This window comes from Xiphophorus hellerii, chromosome 11, assembly GCF_003331165.1.
Source record: "Xiphophorus hellerii strain 12219 chromosome 11, Xiphophorus_hellerii-4.1, whole genome shotgun sequence".
Lineage (NCBI taxonomy): Eukaryota > Metazoa > Chordata > Actinopteri > Cyprinodontiformes > Poeciliidae > Xiphophorus > Xiphophorus hellerii.
This window is the reverse complement of record NC_045682.1, coordinates 21,137,322-21,157,759: the sequence shown is the minus strand read 5'-3', so window position 1 is coordinate 21,157,759 and position 20,438 is coordinate 21,137,322. Positions and strand designations below refer to the sequence as shown.

Below are 20,438 nucleotides of genomic sequence, written 5' to 3'. Positions count from 1 at the left end.
GGGCGTATAATCTATGGTTCATTTGCAGCTTTTCTCCCCCGGTATGACAAGCCGTTTACAAGACGTAGCCTCTGCCGCTGACCCAGTTCTGAGTGGCTGCGTCTCGCGACAAGGCCCTGCCTCCCCATCAGGCCCCGCTCCTCGTCTAACTGACGATAACACCGCCACCCTCTGCCTCCGTGAACTGTGGGAAAAAAAAATAGGTCGCCCTGACCCACTTTTCTTCTTGCTTTCTTTTTTTTTTCCTCTCCCTCCTTTATCCCCTCCCTAAGACCGTGTGAGGAGCTCTGCAGAGCGTGATCGAGGGAGACAGTAAAAACGGGGGGAGGGTGTTGGTGGTGGGGTGTTAAAGAAGAAAAGAAGTTAAAAAACAAAAAAAGATAAAACGGACACACGAACTGCTCTGTGATTGATCCCTGCATTCTGCCTCTGGATTAAAGGAACCCATATTAGCTGACCTGGTGTATTTTTGGCAGCAGCCCCTCCCACGCCTTGAAACAACAACCGCTCCTCAGGGGTTAGCATCATCTGCAGAGTCTATCTCCAGGTTTCCATCTCTCATCCTCTACATGGTCATTATCTCGTGTCTCACTCAAAACGTCTAAATGAGATCCTTTGCTTTTTTAAAACACAAGCATACACACGCACACACACCCACACGTCATTTAACACCAGCTAAGGTATGACATGTCGTCCAAGTTGAAAAATTATGAGCCTCTCCTGGCTAAGAGAGGTGTTCCAGGGCTAAGTGAGCCATGGGCTGCCCTAGTGCTTGGTAGCATGACACTGGCCCCCTTTAAATTCCTCCATGACGGTCAGGACAGCACATGATATATCTGAGATCACACACACGGTGCTCTCATGCAACCACTTCCTTTTCCGAGCCGCGCTCTCTCATTCACCTCTTATTTTTTCTCGCCCTCAGCCCCCGGTCTGTTCACCACATCGCGCCCCTCTCTCACAACCGCTGACTCTCTCATTCATTCAGGACGGAGTTTGTTCCGCCGGGAGCCCGTCTGGATTTCTCGCCGCCGCCGATCGCGCAAAACGCCTAATCAACGCGCACCTTCCACTGCTAATTTAAATATTTATTCACCTGCCAAAAACCATCGCTCATCACTCAACGGTGCCTTGCTGTTGCTTAGCAACCTTTGTTTAGTTCCACTCAAGAGCTATATTTGTAGGTCTCGGATTGACATTTAATTATTACCTTTTAAGAACCTTTACAGACTAATTCAGCAATTCTCCTTGAGTTGTGGAAGCTTTTTTTTAATGCGTCACAGTTGCTCCCAGGCACTGGTTGCTCTGTATTACACACAGAGTCAGACATCTCAGCTCTTCTGTAAGCAACACCTCCCTTGTGCCGGCAACATGCAGGTATTGTCAGAGGAATACAAGGTTTTTCATCTGCTTTTCCAGCCAATATTTTGAAATTTCCATCAGCATAGTTGTAAATTTAAGCTCCAATACCAAATACACTGTCGTTTTCTCCACAGTAGCACAGTATCCTGAGTGTGTCGGACAAATAAACCCCATGTTTCCTGTCTGTGTCATGTCTTAACATGTAGTAGAACATACAACTGTGAAAACCAAGTTGACGGCTTACCTAATAAAATAGTGCTAAGGGCTTGTAAACTGTGGTGTAAAGTGTATGTGCCTGGAAAAAACATAATAACCACCCTCAATACAAGTTTCACAAATGTTGAGCATTTCAGTGGTGGCCACAGAAAATTTTCAGTGACCCCTCTCTCTTTCTATGAAATATCTTGTATTGCTAGCTCGAGTGTGTACATCGATTCGTACGCGCTCAAACCTCAGATGTCTGAGTTTCGCATCAGTTATTTGCCAGGCTCATGGTCTTCTACCACAGAGTGTGGCACGAAGACCCGTTAGCAAGAGCAAGCCCGGAAAAGCTGGTTTAAAAAGCGAATCTGATGGCTGCAATCTGGGAGCAGAGTCACCAAATGATTCTGGTGAACCATTGGAACCAACATGTTGTAAAACAGCAGCTACTAAACACGACGATACAACACACATGTATCTGCACCTAAAACGTAACTGTCCTATGCTGCTTTCAAAAAAATTTTAGCTCTGCCTTCTCCCAATACTAAATAGAAATAACCAGTTAGAGTCAGGAGTAGGGTCTTAGCGCTGTCAATCATGCCGGTGTGTGCGTTTCTCACTGCCTGGCACAATTAATTTAAACCCTCCAGGAAAATCTGGCATCATATACAGTACAGACCAAAGGTTTGGACACAACTGTGTGTCCAAACCTTTGGTCTGTATTCAGTACAGACCAAAAGTTTGGACACACCTTCTCATTGAATTCAATTAGAAAGTGTGTCCAAACTTTTGGTCTGTATTGTATATGCCAGATTTTCCACACATTAGCCGAATATTGACAAAGTTGTACACACATTTGTAATAGAAATACAGCTAGTGAAGAGAACTACGAGGTATAAATGAGGTCTTACTGTCTTCCAGTGTAAAACAAAACCCCAAAATTAGCTAAAATGTCTAGTAAACAGGTCAGGCAACTGAAGGCACAAACTTCAGGCCACATCATGTTCAGCTCTACTCCAGTTCAGACTATGCTCTGGTATTACCAATGATCCATAAAGACACATGAGAAATAGACACAGATTTCAATTCACCCCTCAAACATTTACAAAAAATTCATCAACTTGTGCAGAATCTTCCGTACAACAGATTTGCTCATCAACCTTTCAGTTGTTGATTTTGGCGCACTCTACCCGAACAGTTGGTGTCGCTAATGAGAAAAATTGCACTACTCCAGTACAGGAATGGCTGTAGAAGCATAGTCCTACGACACAAACAAAAACCCTGTTTTCATCTGAACAGCTTGGATTTGACCAAAACAAGTGCAAAAAAAAGGAAAGAATGACAAATCCAGATGTTATTTAAAAGCTCCACAAATCAGTTAACCTTCACATCCATAGTTGATGCATTCTCCAAAATATTTGTTTGGTACTCACATTTTCTGTGACTGACAGCTGTTAATACTCTCACTGGTGTTGTGTCTTTTCTTTTACATGCATTTGTGCAGCAAAATCACTATTGGAACAATATCTGGTGTTTTAGAAGCAGTAGTCGTTGTATAAAAACAGTGAGATCTCTTCTGTTGTTTTTCTGTTTAAACAGAGTTTTTCCATCTGCTCCAGATGGTTATTTTCCCATCAGGCTTTCATACTGACCCATGCCTACTCAGCAAATGTTTTACAAGTTTGTTACATTGATCTCATTAAAGGAGACATTCCTTAAACATTAGAGTGCCGCATGCTAGCGCCTCCCCATCAAACAGATGCCACCGTCTCCGCGTGTTCTTGTGGTTCCTCCTTAGCGCTAGCCGCAGTTTGACACTTTTAAAAAGCAGACGAGGGTTGACCTGCCTCTAAACTCTCACCATCTCCGTGCTAAGCCCACTGCGTGCTAACGGTGACCCGGTGCACACAGACATGCCGGTGCCTCGGAGACAGCCATGAAGTCCTCTGCTCCACTTTCCCATGCTTCCATGCAAGCACTGAAACTGCTTTGTTTTATACTTTGTATTTTAAAGCAACTAATATGGACAGAGGAAGAGCAAATCAACTATTGGATAGAGGAGAATGAAAGCCCTATTTTTTTTATTTATTATTTTTTATTCTGCAGGGGTTGGCGGTGATAGTTCCAGTTAAGGGGGCGGATGTAGGTCAAGCCCTGCCTCTTCGTAAGTACCAAGGTCAATGCTGAATGGAAGGGAAGGAGGCTTAGACACAAAGAGGCCCTGGATAAAGCACATTTGTCTGGCTCCTGTGCCAATGTTCGACTTGTAAACACGGTTATACAAGCACCTAACTCCTCTATGATAACCTTTGGTGTGATCTCAGTGCAACAAAACAGAATCACACATATTACACGAGCTACTTGAAGCTTCCACCGTTAACAGCTGAAAAGGACATGCGAGTTAGTAATGTGTCAAGCGTCTTATTGGACATAGGGCAGTTACACAAGAGGAGCACCTCTGGCTGGTCGAGTCTGAAAATAATCAACCAGTTTATACTGGCTACTGGTTGCTTTTACTGTGTCTGTATGGCTCATAGTTAAACTGAGCAGACAGCAACTGGTTTTCGATGTCACAACGTGCTGCCACACATAGAGGAGAGGTCTAAAGCCCGTTCTGCAGTGGGTCAACACATCCGAACATCCAGCTGGCCAAGACAAGAAAGGAGCAGAATAAGAAAAGTCTAAATTCTTTGGGTAACCAAGGTTGTTTAAAACAGGGGTCCCTAAACTTTTCCACTCCATGGGACCCGAAAAAGCATTAGCTAGGAGGCTTAGAGACCCTCTTTGCAAACCAGCAAACAATACTGCAAAATATTTAAAGAGCAAACTTTTAGAATGTTTTTAATCACTTTTACACTCAATTATTATTACATTGAGTAATTTTAAAGTTTAGCATGTTGCCTCAAAAACTTCTGGTTTTAGTTGGCCATGCTATGCTAGCTTGAGGGGGAAAGTAGTTTGCTAAATCTGACTGGCATCCAGTCAGAAAGCATGCCAAATAACATTTCAATTAAATTATTTTAAGAAATATTTTATAATGAGGACTGACATGTAGATTAGCTTGTATGATTAAAAAAAAAATCAAGATTTTCTGACTGAAATGTAATGGATAATTTTTTTCTCTCATCTGAGTCACACTGGTTCAACAGGTGTTTGTCACTAAATTTTAATTACTTGACTTATGTGTGTTATTATTCCAAATTTACAAAATAAAATATTCATTCTATACACAACAGCAGAAGAAAAACAGTGATGTGATTTGGAATGGAGTGCACCAATATATTGGCCCTGATTTCCTAAATTTCGGGAGATCAGCAATTGGCCGACACTTGCATGAGAAACCAATATTATCCACTGATTTTATCTACCTGCACAAAGACCGAGCAGGTCAAGTCTGCATCTGCGTAGTTAATAACAGTTCCCTCACTGTTGCCAACTACTTGTAAGACAACAAAATTCATAACTCAAAATTCTGATTGTCACTTGTCTAGGTAAAATAAATTAGAGATGCACTGATGTGAGAATTTGGGTCAATATCGACATCCAATATTTACTAATATTATATATATTAAAGATATTTCATATTTCAAAACCTTGAAAAAAAACGTCACCGCTGATTCTCTGATTCAGTTAAAATCCCCCCAATCCTGCAATACAACACTACCACATGACCAAACAAATACCACGACTCGTTTTTATTTATTGGGCCAATAATGAATTGGTGAAAACGACCAATATCAGCTGACACCAATATTAATGCCGATAAACTGTGCATCCCTAATACACATGTAAATACAGTCAAATGATTGAGCTTTGAGGAATATTTACAGACTTAAAAAAAGAAAGCAGATAAACAACAGCTAGATGCTGGCTCCCCAACACATCTACCTGTCATCAAGTAGACTTACTTCCTGTGATCATTTTGCAAATGATTCTTTTATCCTGCTTTAAATATCTGCACTTAAAGTTACAAATAAACCTGAGACTTCAAAAATGGGTGGTTGTGTTCAGAATTTGTTTACAGAGTAGTAATACGCTGCATATTGTCCAATTTTAGACTTTAATTAGGCCAAAAAAACAAACAGCAGAATTGATCACTGATTTGATTTTCATAGCATAAAGACACAAGATATTCTGAAAAGATCACTGACACTGTTCGGATGAACTGCTATTTGGGTGACCCCCGTCGGAGTAGTTGTATAAAGTTAGCTTGGGCCTTGATATACCCAGGCATATGGTAAACATATCCATGAGGCAGAGATGTGAACATAGTAGCATAAAAATACTCTGGGGCAGAGACAGCAGGGAGCTCTAAAGTGAGACAACGAGCCAGTGAGGTTGAAACAGCAGGGCAGCTGTAGAGTGTCAAAGTGAGGGAAGGCAACTGCAATAACAGGAATCCAAGCGGCCAGCTCACTCTGCACATGAATCATTGTGCACAAGAAATGACCTTTCCCTGACATATGCTGGTTTAAGTGATTGAGAACCGAGAGGATGACTAAACCTGCTCAGTTCGTCACCGCAGCCGAAGCAGGACACAGAATAGCGGTCAGGCCGTGGTGCAGCTTAGACAGTCGGGATGCGTCTGGCACGACCTCAACCCCGTTTGACCGTGGAGTGATTACCAACTGAATGACAGCCCCTACAGCTACACATAGCCCTGTGGCGAGCGTCCTCCCCCCAACCCCCACCGCCCCTCCCTTCATCCTCATAAACATGCAAGGTCAGGAGAGAGGATAGCGGGTGAGGCTGGGTGAACGGTGTCACATGATTGGATCTCCTTCTGGAGAGTTACTTAAAAAGCCTCAGCAATCAGGTCAAGGTCAGGCCTTAATGCCAAAGGAAAAGAGAGAAGTCTGTAAATGCGTGCATGTGGAAGAGTGCACAAATAGAGAGGAGCTGGAAGAGGTGGCGTGTGGAAGGCAGGAGGGAGGAGGGTCCATTCGCTCTACACGTTCAGCAGTCCTGGGTCCTTGATAACTTGAAAACAAGTTATGATTCTATTAGCCATATTAATCTTCCCGCTTAGTAGACACTTTTATTCAAAGTCACTTACGCGATTATCACTCTTCCACATCTCTTTTCATTTCTGCAGCTGGATATTTACTGAAGGAATCCAGGTTAATTGCCTTTGCTCAAGGGCAGAGGGTGAGCAGAGCATGAGCCAGCAATCTTCTGGTCACCAGTCCATTTTCCCTAAGTAATAGGTCACACGGCTGCCTCCAGTCATCAGCCCATTGCTCTCCATCTCTTCTCAAATGGCTCCTCTCTACAACCGGGAGCCTTCTAACACAATTCTGAGAAAGCTGTAGTTCTCAACCACAGTCTGTTTACATCCCACAGTGAGAACTGTAGTGCATAACACCACCTCACTAATGGATTTACAAGTAGGCTGGAGCTTCAATAGGAAGGACAGCATGTTTGAGAAACTCACAAGAGCACTTGAAGGGAGACTGAGGTTATGCCAAACGACCTCGGTCCTTCCTCTGTGGCAAAGGAGTGCACTTATTTTTCCATTTAGACACATCGCAAACATTCAACTATGTTTTACTGAAGAAAGTGCAATGAGCCATTTAAGTGTGCATTGACAATATGGATTGAGAGGTCTATCTGTAATTTGAGAATCATTACAGGGAGATCTTTTGCCTCTCTAATAGAACATCTTGTTTGATGATTGACAAATCTCCACTTGGAACAACACAAATAGTGAGGCATTTCAGAGGGAAATGCAGTGCTATGCTCCTCAATGAAGCATTCTGATAAGCCATCCAAAGCGTCGACTTGTCACCTCCATTCGGACAGGTACTCCTGTTGCCCGGCAACCATTCAGCTCATCATTAGTAGCCAAAAAGTTACACAATACCAGATGAAGCAAACTGAGTTTCTAGAGTGAATTTGTAGCATAAGTGATGGTAATGAATGAACACATTGCCACAAAAATGTGAAGATTTAAGTTTAGTTAAGGGTTTTGGGTCAATTTCCCTTTGGCATTTTGCCCTAGCTTACTTCCATACCTGTAAACAAACCATTTTGTAATTTATCAGCCAGCTACATAAACCAGCTTTCACCCACTTTAACTGTGTATTGTTTTCTGAACATTTTATATTACAACTATTTGCAGTGATCCTATGTGGGCCACTCGACTTAATATATGAAATTATGACCTCTCAACAAACCAAATTAACACCATGCTCTTAGATAACATTTAGTTGAGTAATATATCAAACAAGCACACTTTGAGTAGACTAAAGTGCTCTCTACATGGCGGGGTTGAATAGCAGAAATCAGCTCCCATTTTCACGTGACGAAAATTGCATCATTTTGTTCTCAGCCTCATGTTGCAACTATTCAACTTTGAGAGGTCAGTTTTTCACCCTGAGAGCAGGATGGATAGTTTTGAGGAACAATTGTCTGAGGCCATGAGGAAGTACCTAGTGTTGGACCAAGACACTAATCTCCCCCCGTTCGGTTCTGGTCCAGTGGAGCGGGCCGACATTGACACCTCCTGTCCTTTTTTTACCCAACAACATATAAAATAAAATGAAATCATTATTTCCTCCACCGCAAGAACTTGTGAACTACATGATCATGCGTCGACAGTTCGACTTCGGCCCAATAATCAGAGCCCTGAATTAAATTACAAAAGAATGTATGAAATTTCCATTTTAGGTGGGTAGAAAATCCTGAAATTGCTGTTGGTACCAAGCATCCTGTGGCGGACTGCTCCTCTTACCTTTCCAGGTATGAAATGACTAAAGAAGGGGTGAAATGACCAGAACCCATTCCTTGGAAATCACCCAACACCTTCACTCTCATTTTAGCTGAATTGAGCTAATCTTCACTTTATTCACAGTAAAAAGAAATTCCAGAACCAGAGCCCTCAATCTCATACTGTAATATACATGCCCTCTTCTTCTCCTCCACCTCCTTCTCTCTCTCTCTGCTGTCGTCCTGTGCAATATATCCATCATTCATTCATAAATTCTGAAAACTCCTCTTTAGTTAATTGCCTGGGAAAATTTAATTTAAAAAGAAAGCTTTTAAAAGAGAAAGATATAATTAAGTTGCAGGGATTTCTCTGCCCGCTCCTTGTCCGGGAGGGGTGTACCGAGGGGACATGTGCTGCGAGCCGTGCTGCTCTGCACCGCACCGCACCGTGTCAGGGAAGTCATACACCCATGTTTAAAGCAGAACATTACGTAAAGCCTCTCCCTCTCTCCACAGGCTTACTGCACCAGACGCTGTGTCCTTGCCTGGGCTGCTCAAGGTTCCCAAAAGGACAGGCTGCTAAGAAGTTGGGAAGGACAGGGCCCTGTGATAGCCTGCGAAAAGAGAGGGTGGAGGGGTTGGGTGGAGAGCTGCTGCCTGTGACAGCCTTGGACTTTGAATTCAGCGCCAGACAGGCTCATGCATCAATCCCTCAACTTACAAAGACAAACCACTAACCTTGACGAGGCCAGGGACTCTTCAAGAATGAGTGGCATTTTCACTTAGCCGCAGCTTCTCGTTTGCACTCCAGCCACATAACCTGGTTAAAATAAGATCCAGCTGGATAACGGTCGACCTCACCCTCTGAGCTCGGTGACCCTGTGTTCTGGCCTTCAGCCCTTAGGCCGCTTAGGTACACGGCAAGAACCTTTGCAATAATGCACTTGGACGCAGCAGAAATAGTTTCTGTAGAGAAGGTACTATAGCTTCTTCCAATAGATGAACAGCTACAACAAAGCCCAGCACAGATTTAATCACATACTTGCATCCTTAGACAGCCACAACAAAAGCTGAAAACACTCATTCCTCTGTGAGAAGCAGACATTTTCTATTACATGCACATCCAGGCTTGGCAGGTCTCCTATCTGCAAGCGTCTGTCCTCGCTTCCCGATACTGCCGCCCACTCTTTCGCGGCAGTGACACTGGCCTGCTTGTGGCAAAAAGAAAAAACAAAAAAAAAGGGACCATTCCCTTCTCTGACTGCAGTATCCTGACTGGGCTTTCACCATGATGGTAGCGAAACCTTCCTACTGCACCTCTAAAGCCCTCAGGGCAGCAGCTCTGCTACAGGAGCAAGGGAAGCAGAGAGAGAGAGACAGAAAGAGACAAGAGGGAGTCAGTTCCAGTCCATTCCACTGTGGTCTGGCCAGGAGAAGTCAGGTCCTCTCACGTCACCCAGGAGGTTCGCCGTTTTGGTCTGCATCTCTTTGATTGTCACCAAATGTAGGACAGGCGGGAGGTAATTGGGTTTTGGAACTGAGTTTATAACTCTCGGTACATACTAGGTACAGGAGCAATCCCTCATTGATCAGTAAACTTTGGGTTGCACAGCTGTGCGACTTGAAAGGCAGTAGGGCTGTAACGATTCATCAAATGATTTGAGTACCTCAATTATTAAAATTCCTCAAGGCAAATGATCTGCCTCGAAGCTTTGTTAAGTTATGTTTTACTACGTAGGGTCATGAGTTCGGTCCCGATGACTGTTTGTGTTGCACAACGCTCTCATTTCCGCCAATGAGTTGTTGAGAAATGCTAAGTACTATTGGCATAGCATAGGGTGACCAAACATGCTCTGGTGTATGTGTTTGAGTGTGACGAAGGTGAAAGAGATCCCGTCGCTCACGTAAACACAAAAGCTACTAATGGCCGTGCAAAGTGAGAGTTCATCTATTAAATTGACGGAAGCTAACTGCGGAGGCTAAAACATTTAGTCTACACATTATTTTTATTATTAAATCGACAAATTTCAGATTTTGTTGATTTAAATAATGAGCTGCTTTTATTATGGGTTAGTTTTCTAAGCTACAGAAAAGTAAATGATAAGGATGCACAAATATGTAAATTTGGGCTGATACTGATATCCAGTATTAATGCTGCTGTTATGGTAGTATTTACCAATATTTTATTTAATTACGCAATTGTCAGAATAATCGATAGATTACTCGAACAGCCATAAAAGGTAGTTGTACCTTAAACATGGAATTTATTTGACCAGCAATATCTCCCTCGCTAGTCCTCCTTCCCTTTAGTGGGTGATTTCAGCAGGGTCTAAATAATTCACAGCAATTGCAATCAGCAGCGATCAATTGGTGGGGATAATTGAAGGGCCTGTCATTGCGCCAAGGCCAAGGTGAAAAACGAAGGCAGAGGAGTGACAAGCTGGAGGTGACGCTTGACGGAGGGTGTGGAGAAAGAGGGAGGAGTGTCCCTCTGATGAGCCCAGGTTAGTGCAGGCTTCAGGGGCCACAGAGGAGGAGTTCATCTTTCATCCACACATCTCGTCATTCTGCCCCTTTATCTGGGAGCAATGGCTGTAAAGCGGCATTTAGCAGTTCCTGCTTTGTCATCAAAATGACTTCCATTGACTTTGGTTGCCTTCTGTTTCAGGCAGATACAGGAATCGGAGCGACTGTCTTTGAATGATACAATGCTGATATAACAGAGAACCCATACTTACAGCTCATCATATGAACAGCTCACGACACAAAGACACTAAAAGTGACCACGCTATGATCTCGTAGTAGAGTACAGCATAGTCCTCAGTAGGGCTTTCTTGTCAACTTATTTATAATCACGTAAAATAATATTATATAGTTTTAAAAGCTTTTCTCTGAAGAACTAGCAGAGACACGCTACGAAATGGCCAGAGTAGGTTGATTTTCAGCCTGACAGGACTTGACTGGTACTCCGGTTGGTCGGAAAGTGACCCAGTTGTAAACTGAAAGAACGTAAACAAAGCGTAAAAGTGGGGGACTTTAAGTGGAAGTCTTAAATGAAAGATTCTACTTCTAAGAAGGCAACAGACCAATGTTTTCCTCCTTCCTGTTAAAGTAAGCATTTAAAGGCCAGACCATCTGTGTGGACCTTTTACCTTCACATGTCTTGAAAGCCATTATGATAAATAGTGCGTAAAAATTTGTGGCGGGTACTGATTAAAATAATTGCAGTGTGAGTAATTAATTAATCACAATTTTAATCAAAAACTATATCGACAAAATAGTAAACATTTTCAATTCAAAATCCCTTTTTGCAGCTAAATTACTGAATAAAGACATATAAACTTAATGATATAAAACATTTATTGTTTTTAATCTGTTATTTGGGTGATTCAGTCATCAGATTGGGGCAAAGTGCTATTATATTCAATGAGTTTTCAAGTCTTTCAGGAATCAATGGTCATTCATAGAACTTATTTCAAAATGTGGACTGAACGCTGCCATTGGCGCTGGGGACGTCTGTGCTGCTGCAACATACTTAGCATAGAGATGCTATTTTAGGCTTGAATAAATTTGGTGACAGGACAACTCCTATTAGCTCAACTTGCACACAACAGTCTTTTCCAGCATCTCATCAGAAAACTTTTTTGAGCAAAAATGAATCTCCAGTAGGCGAGGAACAGCGGCTTTGTCGTCCTTCTCTGTTGTTTTCAGAACTTGTTTGTGCGTCAGATGTGGCTGCTAATATTTTTCTTTATGCTGCCATTCAAAAATAACCATTCAACTCAGCAAAATTATAGAACCAAAGCTGTGGCAAAAAGTTCATGCAGAGTCGACTTGTGTTATCTTTCAAATATCACACATTTGAAGTCATTTACTATAAACATTTAAGGTTCAGATATTAGCCACAGTTACCGTATCAGGAAGCATCAAGGTTTTAAAAGGTTCCAAAATGTCCTCCTATTACCACTCCGACAGCTCCGAGGAAGTGCAGGAGTGATGGGGAATTTTCTTTTCTGTCCCTCCCCCACTTGTTGCTCGTCACTGCTGTTCAGACAGCTAAAAGTCGGCTCCAAAACTAAAGGAGATGAAGCCCTCCCTCTCATTTAGAGGATGCCGTTTCAAATCTACAAATTGCAAACTAAAAGCTGCAGGTCTGATTCGCAGACGGCTGCAGGCTAAAGAAGCAGATACTCTGATGATCAACCAGTTAATATCAGCTCATTATATTCCAAGTCTTTAAAAAGCAGAGCACAAAGAAATCTAAAATTTAGCCGGCATTTATTCAGAAAATAAATTGATAGAGATAAACATTAATGAAACTATAAACAACAAATATGCTTTCTCATAATTGTTGCTTTTTGTTTTACAGAAGGAAAAAAACAGATACATTTTTGCTTTAAATCTTAATCACCGTTTTCGTACCACGAGACTAACAGGACTTTAAGTCTGTTAGATGACAGAAGACAGATATTGCATTTCCAGAGGAAAAAGCATGGATTCAAATTAACAGTAAAAACATCAGATCATCATTAACTTTTGTCTTGTTAATCTGAGAGAAATGCTTCAATCCCAATAAGAAATTTACAGCCTAATTGCTCTCCGCCCAATAACAGCGCTTTGCACCAACTATTGTTGGGGAGTGTTTACTGAATAAACAATAAAACCATTTGGCTGAATGGACACTCAACGTGAATATTATTGAGCCCAGACAATCAGAGAAATGAGGCGGCGGCCTAAAGGTCTGTGGTTTGAATCCCCAGTGGGCTGACAAAAGTGCTGGCCCATAAGGAGATGAGAAACGTATTGCTGTTCCTCAACAGCCACAGTCAAAGTGCCCTTGAACAATGTTCAGTGGCCAACAACACAAGTGCTGGGCATCTCCCAGGTCTATAATAAATCAAGAACTCTGCAGTAAATGCACAACACGTGCTCTGGTGGAATATACATCAATCCTATCTCCTCTCTTGCTTCCAGAGGATCACAGTCGTCAAAAAGCAGGAGACCATCCGCTTAGAAGATACTGATTGTTCGATATCTGTCGCTAAAATCAGCCACACCGCAACACTCCGAAACCCTTAAAAAGACAGAGTAGCAAAACGGCATGACATTCTGTGTTTTCATCACACCTGCGTGACCACGAAGACGTCAAAACACCCAACGTTCCCACGGCAGCAGCAGCAGCAGTTCTAGTTTTATTTGATGGCAGATAAGATTTTGCTGTGATGAAAAGCAGCCGGTACACAAGACAGACAAGTGCAGAGTCCAGTCTTGTGACCGTTCAGCAGCCTTCACATCATTTGCATCGGGTCATTTGAATGTTCTCTGCTGTTGGTTGCAGGTTACTTACTACACATCACTCACCACAGCAGATGGTTCAGGCAAATCAAGCTCGTCTGACACGCGGGTTTACACTGAGCTACAACACACGGGCCAGTGGAGAAAAAAAAAAAAAAGGTCGCTTTGTCGAGCAGCTTTTGCATTCAGGCTGTGTGTGGAGGTTTTAGTAATCTAAGGCAGCAGAGGACGAGCTGAGCTACCTTGAACATCTTGTGTGAGTTCAGGTCAAATAATTAAGCAGCTTAAATGTTCGACAAAAGAAAGGCTAAAAAGGCAGACCTCCAGGCGCAGACGGGACTTAGAGGGCTTTAAAAAGTTGCACTCCTTTTTTTTATATTACTTCAAATTGTTGTGAGTTTTTTTTTTTTTTTTTGAGCTGCAACTGACTTCTGAAAGAACTTTTTCATTCAACCTGATGTTACGACACAAAAATGATCCAGTAAGCAAGGTAATTTAGCCTTTCAGAATCTGAATTGGAGTTGTACTTTGCCCTCTCACGAGCAGCTCTGAGAAAACTTCCGGCCCTGACCTCTGCCTCCGCACTCATCCAAAGTCCAATGAGGTAACAAGAACGCCTATGGAGAGTCCATTCCAAAAGTCTCACAGCTGGTCAAAACAAAAACAAAAAAAAAAACCTTAAAATCTTTGAAATCAATCAAAATATATCTGACCTGATGGTACAAAGGAATAGATTACACCGGAGAATCAGCTGTTTATTATTCTAAAGAACTACGAGGGAAACAGAGAAAGGTTTCCGACAAGAAGACATGGCAGGGGGAGTTTAGGTAGCAAGAACAAACTAAATCAGCATTAATGAGGATCATTAGCAAAGCCATGTTTCCAGACCACGGCTGTTTCATGATGGACCAAAGGAAGGAATATCATCTCAGCTGTGTTGGGAGATTTGTTGTAGCAACACATCTATGCAACATTTTGTAACAACCACTACCACAGTGTTTACTCTCTGGTGCCACTGTTTGAGCTTCTGGCTCCGGTTCCCTCCACCCCCCGCTCCGGCAATGTGAGGCTAACGTTTAAAAAATGAAAAACTCTAGAAAAAAAAAAAAAAAAAAGGTAATTGGAGAAGACAAAAAAAACCAGCTGGTAAAAGTACTCTGACTAGTCAGGAGGCCTTACAGAATACAGCTTTTGAGCCAGTTTGGTGAATTACATTCCAAAGGTTTATACTCCAGTCATAACTACAGTCTATTGTGTGGGTTTTATGAAAGTACTGTCCCACACTGAGCCCTGGTGATGTTTGCTTTTCAGTTAAGGTGTCTGTATTATGTGGACGTCAGAGACGCACTGAAATATCAGAATCTGACAGGGTCACTGGCATGTCAGAAACTCAAAAGTAATATATTATTTCCTGAATAGTGAATTAATCGTTCGTGAGAACATTTAGGTTGGTCTAAGACAGCGTTTTCCAACCTTGGTCCTCAAGGCACAATGCCCTACATGCTTTAGAGGTTTCCCTGCTTTAATGTGCCCGATTCAACTGATTGCAGTTCAACAAACGCCTGTTAATCAGTCATCAATTAAAATCAGCTGGACTGAAGCAAGGAAATACCTAAAACATGCAGGGCAGTGTGGCTTGAGGACCAGGGTTGGGAAACACTGGACTAAGATGACTCAAACCAATCTATTTTCAGGACGCTGAGGTGTTTGAATGGAAGTCACAGGGAACAGAAGAAAAAAACTTTTCACAAGGAAGCCATCTCTTCTATGACATGACTCTTTATTCAGGCTGCGAGACAGCAAGAGAGAGCAAGACTTTCGACGTACAACAAGGAAGGCCAAAAAGAGTACAGCTAAAGTACTCTGTATCATAAACAACAGAGAATCTGGAAATATCAGTTAGGTATGGCTCTACAAAACACACAGAAAGCTATTTATGTAATGCTAACTGTGCTACAAACTAACATAAGATGCTAAAGTCATTTTCTATGCAATTCATGTCAAGTAGTAATCTGTAATGAGTTGATTGTACCTGTTAAAATGTTCATGAACAACCTGTCAAGTACACACTGCTTAAATTATTACATAACTTCTATAATTTGATTCAACATTTAAAATACATGCTATTCTATTCTTACACCTGTTTTTAAAGTTAAAACCTTCTGTTTAACAGATTTTATTTATAGATACTGTTCAGAAAGGGACATTTGGATTCTTCGTTTATATTTATTAAGGCAGGCTGTAGTTATAAGCGCACTTAGCGGCTGCTTGAGGACCGTGGCTGGGCTGGACCCCTGAACAAAATCTGATTTCACCCAGGACAGATTTCCAAACGCACACTACAGAGTTTAATAGCTTTGTTAACATTTTTAAAGATAATTTAGTCATTTCTGTTGCTTGTGTTTGAGCTAGAAAAACAATGTCACTCAAAAACTGTTAATAAAGACATAACCAATAACTATGTTTTTGTGATATTATTCTCAAGATATTACTGTCTGTGTGCAAATATGCGGTGCACCCACTGCTGCTCTGAAATCTCCTGGCTGACAGCAGGAATGTGGTAATGTTTGAATTTACCTTCTATATTTTTAGATAATTTTGTTTATGTAATGCAGTGTAATGCATTTCTTCTGAATTAAATAATAACTTTCTATTTATTACAGAAAGTTATTATTAACTGTCGAGCCTCACAGTCTGGTGTAAGTTAGTTATCCAGGCTAACTGCTTTTCACTTCTGTTGAAATTTGGAGCTGCAGAAGGACAAATGACTGAAAATTGTTTAAAAAAATAAAAATAAATAAATAAATAAAAATAATAAGAAAAAGTAATCAACCTCAAATTCTTTGAATTCATAAATTATCTAAACATCTGCAAATACATATTTATTCCTGTCTTCTATACTAAAAACAGCTTTATAGAATTTTAATATAGAAAAATGAACAGACACTAAATATTTTTTTAAATGCATTCTGTCGTAATCAATTATGGTCATTGTTGGGTCAATAGGCAACTTTAAAATAGTTGTATGAATTGCAGAAAGCAACAATAACCATGCACGGATCACATTAAAAATCCCCAAAACAAAGTCTGTTAAAGTCCTTAATTTACCTGTATAGTGCTTAGAGATGCAGAACGCAATCAGGTATTGGAATCAGACAAGTTCTCTTTTATTTGGTCTAGACCATGCACAGCAGGTCCAATGCTGAAAATGCCAAGTAATTGACTTCTTATTCATTAAATGCACCAAAATTAAGAATTACTACCATTTAGTGTCAATAAAGAAATTAACTTTTCATTTCTGCCTCATTTTAAAATTAATAAGGATTTGGGGGCATCTGCTTCGATGCATAAATGGAAAAGAGGAAGCCTAAATTGGACTTGCCAAATCAATCCTATAAAATCGCCTGAAAAGTGTTTGCACTACTTGCCTTATACTAATATTTTTGATAATTCCTCTTTTTATTTGGTTATCCAGGAATAATAAACATTCCAATTATCAAGAAATGGTACCTAACAAATTAAAAGAACCGGAATAGCCGACTCTTTCGTGTGAGGCGAGCCAAATGATCCGAATCTCAAAAATGAGCCGGAATTCCCATCAGTATAAGCTCAAACACACTTAGCGGGAGGCTTATAAGATATCCGTGGTCAAAATTAGTAATGGCAACTGTGTCTTCGACAACATGTACTTACACACCCCTTCATAAACGTTTGCTTAATGTTCTGGTTTCAGGCGGAGAGGACCGGAAGGCTGTTAGCTAAAGGGCTGGCAGCCTCACACAGCCACTTCTTTATGCAGCCTTGTCAGCGCTACTGTGTGTCCATATGTGCCCCTGCCCACTTCAACGACACAAAAACAGCCAACCCCATCCTTAGCAAGAGACAATTTCAACTGTCATAATGCTCCACATACTGTCGACCGAGTGTTTCCCCACCTAAACCAGCTTTTACACCAATTCCCACATATTTGGCAGTGCGTTCATGTGCGGCACGTAGACTCATTCCCCTACCTGCTCGTCCACCCAACAGTCAGCCGGAGAGGCGCATCGTTATTATTCGACAGGAGGGGAGGCAAATCCAATGAAAGCGGCCGCGACACTTTTGGCAGCAGGCAGATAATGGCGAAGAGGGCTTGACAAAAAAAAAAAAAAAGAAAAAGAAAAAAGGGAAGGTAAAAAATTTTGCTCCTGACAAAAAAAAAAAAAGCGATACCAATTCAAACTGCGACTGTGCGCGAACTGCGGTGTGGAGCGTGCAGTCTGTGGGAATTGTTTATTCTCGGAGTCCCCTCGATGTGGAGAAGAGAGCGGAGACTGCCACACTCCTCCTCCTCCTCCTCCTCCTCCTCTGACTGCCCCTGACACCACCCTTAAAGGAACAAGCCTTCGCTCTGCTGCTGCCCACACACTTCCACTGCCACAGGGAACAAGGATGGAGCGAACACTTTTCATCTTGTGCCCATTTCCAGAGCTAAAGGCTTCATTGACCGTTCAGTAAAAACACGAAGCCGTACGTAGTGTTGTGTGGAGGAACGGTGTTCCGGTGCCATGCAGATATGCCTGCTGAGCATCATTTCCTCATACTGCCTTCAGCAGAACAAGCTTAAAGTTTAACCGAGTTGTTTTTACAGTGCTGACAGTAACTAAACGCTGCATTAGTTTGGCTGTACTCAAATGCACTGTCTATATACTGCTTATGTCTCAAGCTCCAATTCACAAGAAATAGCACAGCAAAAAGGAGGAGGTTAGAATTCATATCCAATTTAACACAAATAAAGGGCCAGAGCAATGAAATTCATACTAATACAATCCAGCCATATAGATTAGAGACAGTCTATTAGATATAGGTCAACATAATTCAATTATTAAATGATCATTTTTTACCCATATTGCCCATCTCTATGTTGATTCCTTTAAGTAGTTGATTTTGCAGCAATCCTAACCAAAGAATGTGGCGATAGTGGAAATGAACTACTTCTGACCAGGAAGAAACGTATTTATAAGTCCAAAGAACTACGATAGTTCATCTATCCTCCTTTAGGCTGAGGATAGGTGGACTGTTTGTCAACTGTCCATGATAAAGAGAAAAAGAACTTTGTGAGATTTATTACATGGAAACAATTTATAGATTTATTACACTCAAACAATTCTTGAAAAAACCCCAACAGTTATTGAAGGTTTAATGTTTCAAATTTAGCATTTGTTTCAAACAATTTGAAGCTTTTTTCTTTTTTTTTACTTTAGATATATTCCAGTCCGCATGAAATTTCCTGTAGTGGTTATGTAGCAATTTGTGGTCTCCTAATCTCCAAGAACTGCGCTAAAAAAATACACAAAAATTCTACAAGTGGCTACAAAAGTGGCTACAAATCAGTTTGCCCCCATTTCTTACCCACACATTGTCTTTTTAACACTTTAAGCTTTCATAGCTTGGTAGGTCACACAGCTTTCATATTTGTCTGGTGACCCATCACTGCCAGTTTCCCTATGACTTGCTCTGAAGGATCATCAGCGGTTCAGATACAATTGAATCACACCTCAATATAACTAAATCATATTGTGCAGAGGACGTTAGCTTCTGTGGTAGTAGTAAGATGGTTTTCGCTGTGTGTGTTAATGCACATTAAGGTATATTTGGTGTTTGAACAATTAAAATAGGCAGGTATAAGCATTTTTTTTTAAATAATCTCAAGTTTTTGTTCATTTCAGCTATTAGCAGGAAGCTGTGTTCCCTAATCCCCTATGAATACTTTCTTTTTAATTCAATAAATGCATCAGCACATAGACCTTCAACCAATTTTGGCGTGTAAATGCGTCAACAGCGTATCTTTTAAGAAACTCCTTGTAAGTCTAATAATGTGCTCATACCAGATGAAGTATGAGCACATACTTTGAGGCAGCAGTGGGAATAATTGGAACTGGTGCCTCAAAACTCGGAAAATTGGGACTAAAGTTCAGCTGGGGGGGGGGGGATCAGTACATGTCTGCTCCATCTACCACAAGGTCAGTACAGTTGGTTTTTTTAGTGCAGTAATAGATGCATCCATGTTTACTTCATGGGAAAGTAGGAGTATCTATCTATCTGTCTGTCTGACATGATGCATCATACTTGCAGAACTCCCACAGCCAATGAATTCTGATGAGAACGATCCATTTCTGGTCAGAGGAAAGATTTGACGGCTCGTCTCGATGCCGTCAAACGGGCCTACTGAAATAGTCTTTAAGCTAAACAAAGTGGGAGGAGCCCCAGAGAACCTGCGTGTCAGCAGCTCTAAACAAATCATTTGGCTCCTCCTTGGATGGGCTCCAAACTCTGAGAGTTAAAAGAATATATCTGCCAAAGAAGTGGATATTTACAGCCTGCCTCGGCACACACTGACCAAGTGGAGAAAATGAACAACATAAACAGAGCTGAGGTGCCCTTGAACAAGGCACCGAGTTGGCCCCCAGGTGTGAGTGTGTCGTGTCACTTCGGTGTGACGGCGAGGTGTTGCTCCCAAGGAGCAGATGCTCTCCCACAGAGACTGTCCGAAAGATCCCAAACGTCACGTTTCCCTCTCGGTACACGTCGCCGTCATCGGCGTGAACGCTAAACGTTCGATAGAGTGATTCCAAGTGATGCTTTTCTCTCCCTCTGTCATCCTGTGCTAATCTGTGTTATCAGGTCCGCTCGCCTGCAGTCTGCCATCTCAACATGGCCTTGAACAAAATGTCCCTAAGGAGCCCGGGGAACGTCAGTGTTCTCACGAATAAGAACACAACAACATAACCTACTTCCAACGCCATCCTCGTCTCTGTTTCCCTTTTCAAATCCAGGATGGAGAGGGCGGGGGGGGGTAGCGAGTATGAGCATGTGTGTAGGAGTCTGTGTGT

General features: G+C 41.7%; 1 protein-coding gene across 1 annotated transcript in view; it reads right to left on the bottom strand.

Moving 5' to 3' along the window:
- Positions 1-17,901, bottom strand: part of nrip1b (nuclear receptor interacting protein 1b) — a 54,882-nt gene extending 36,981 nt beyond the window's left edge. Inside the window, exon 1 of the mRNA XM_032576784.1 lies at positions 17,577-17,901. The gene's annotated coding sequence lies outside the window, so the exon portion shown is untranslated. The remainder of the gene's footprint in view (positions 1-17,576) is intronic.
- Positions 17,902-20,438: the final 2,537 nt, after the last annotated feature.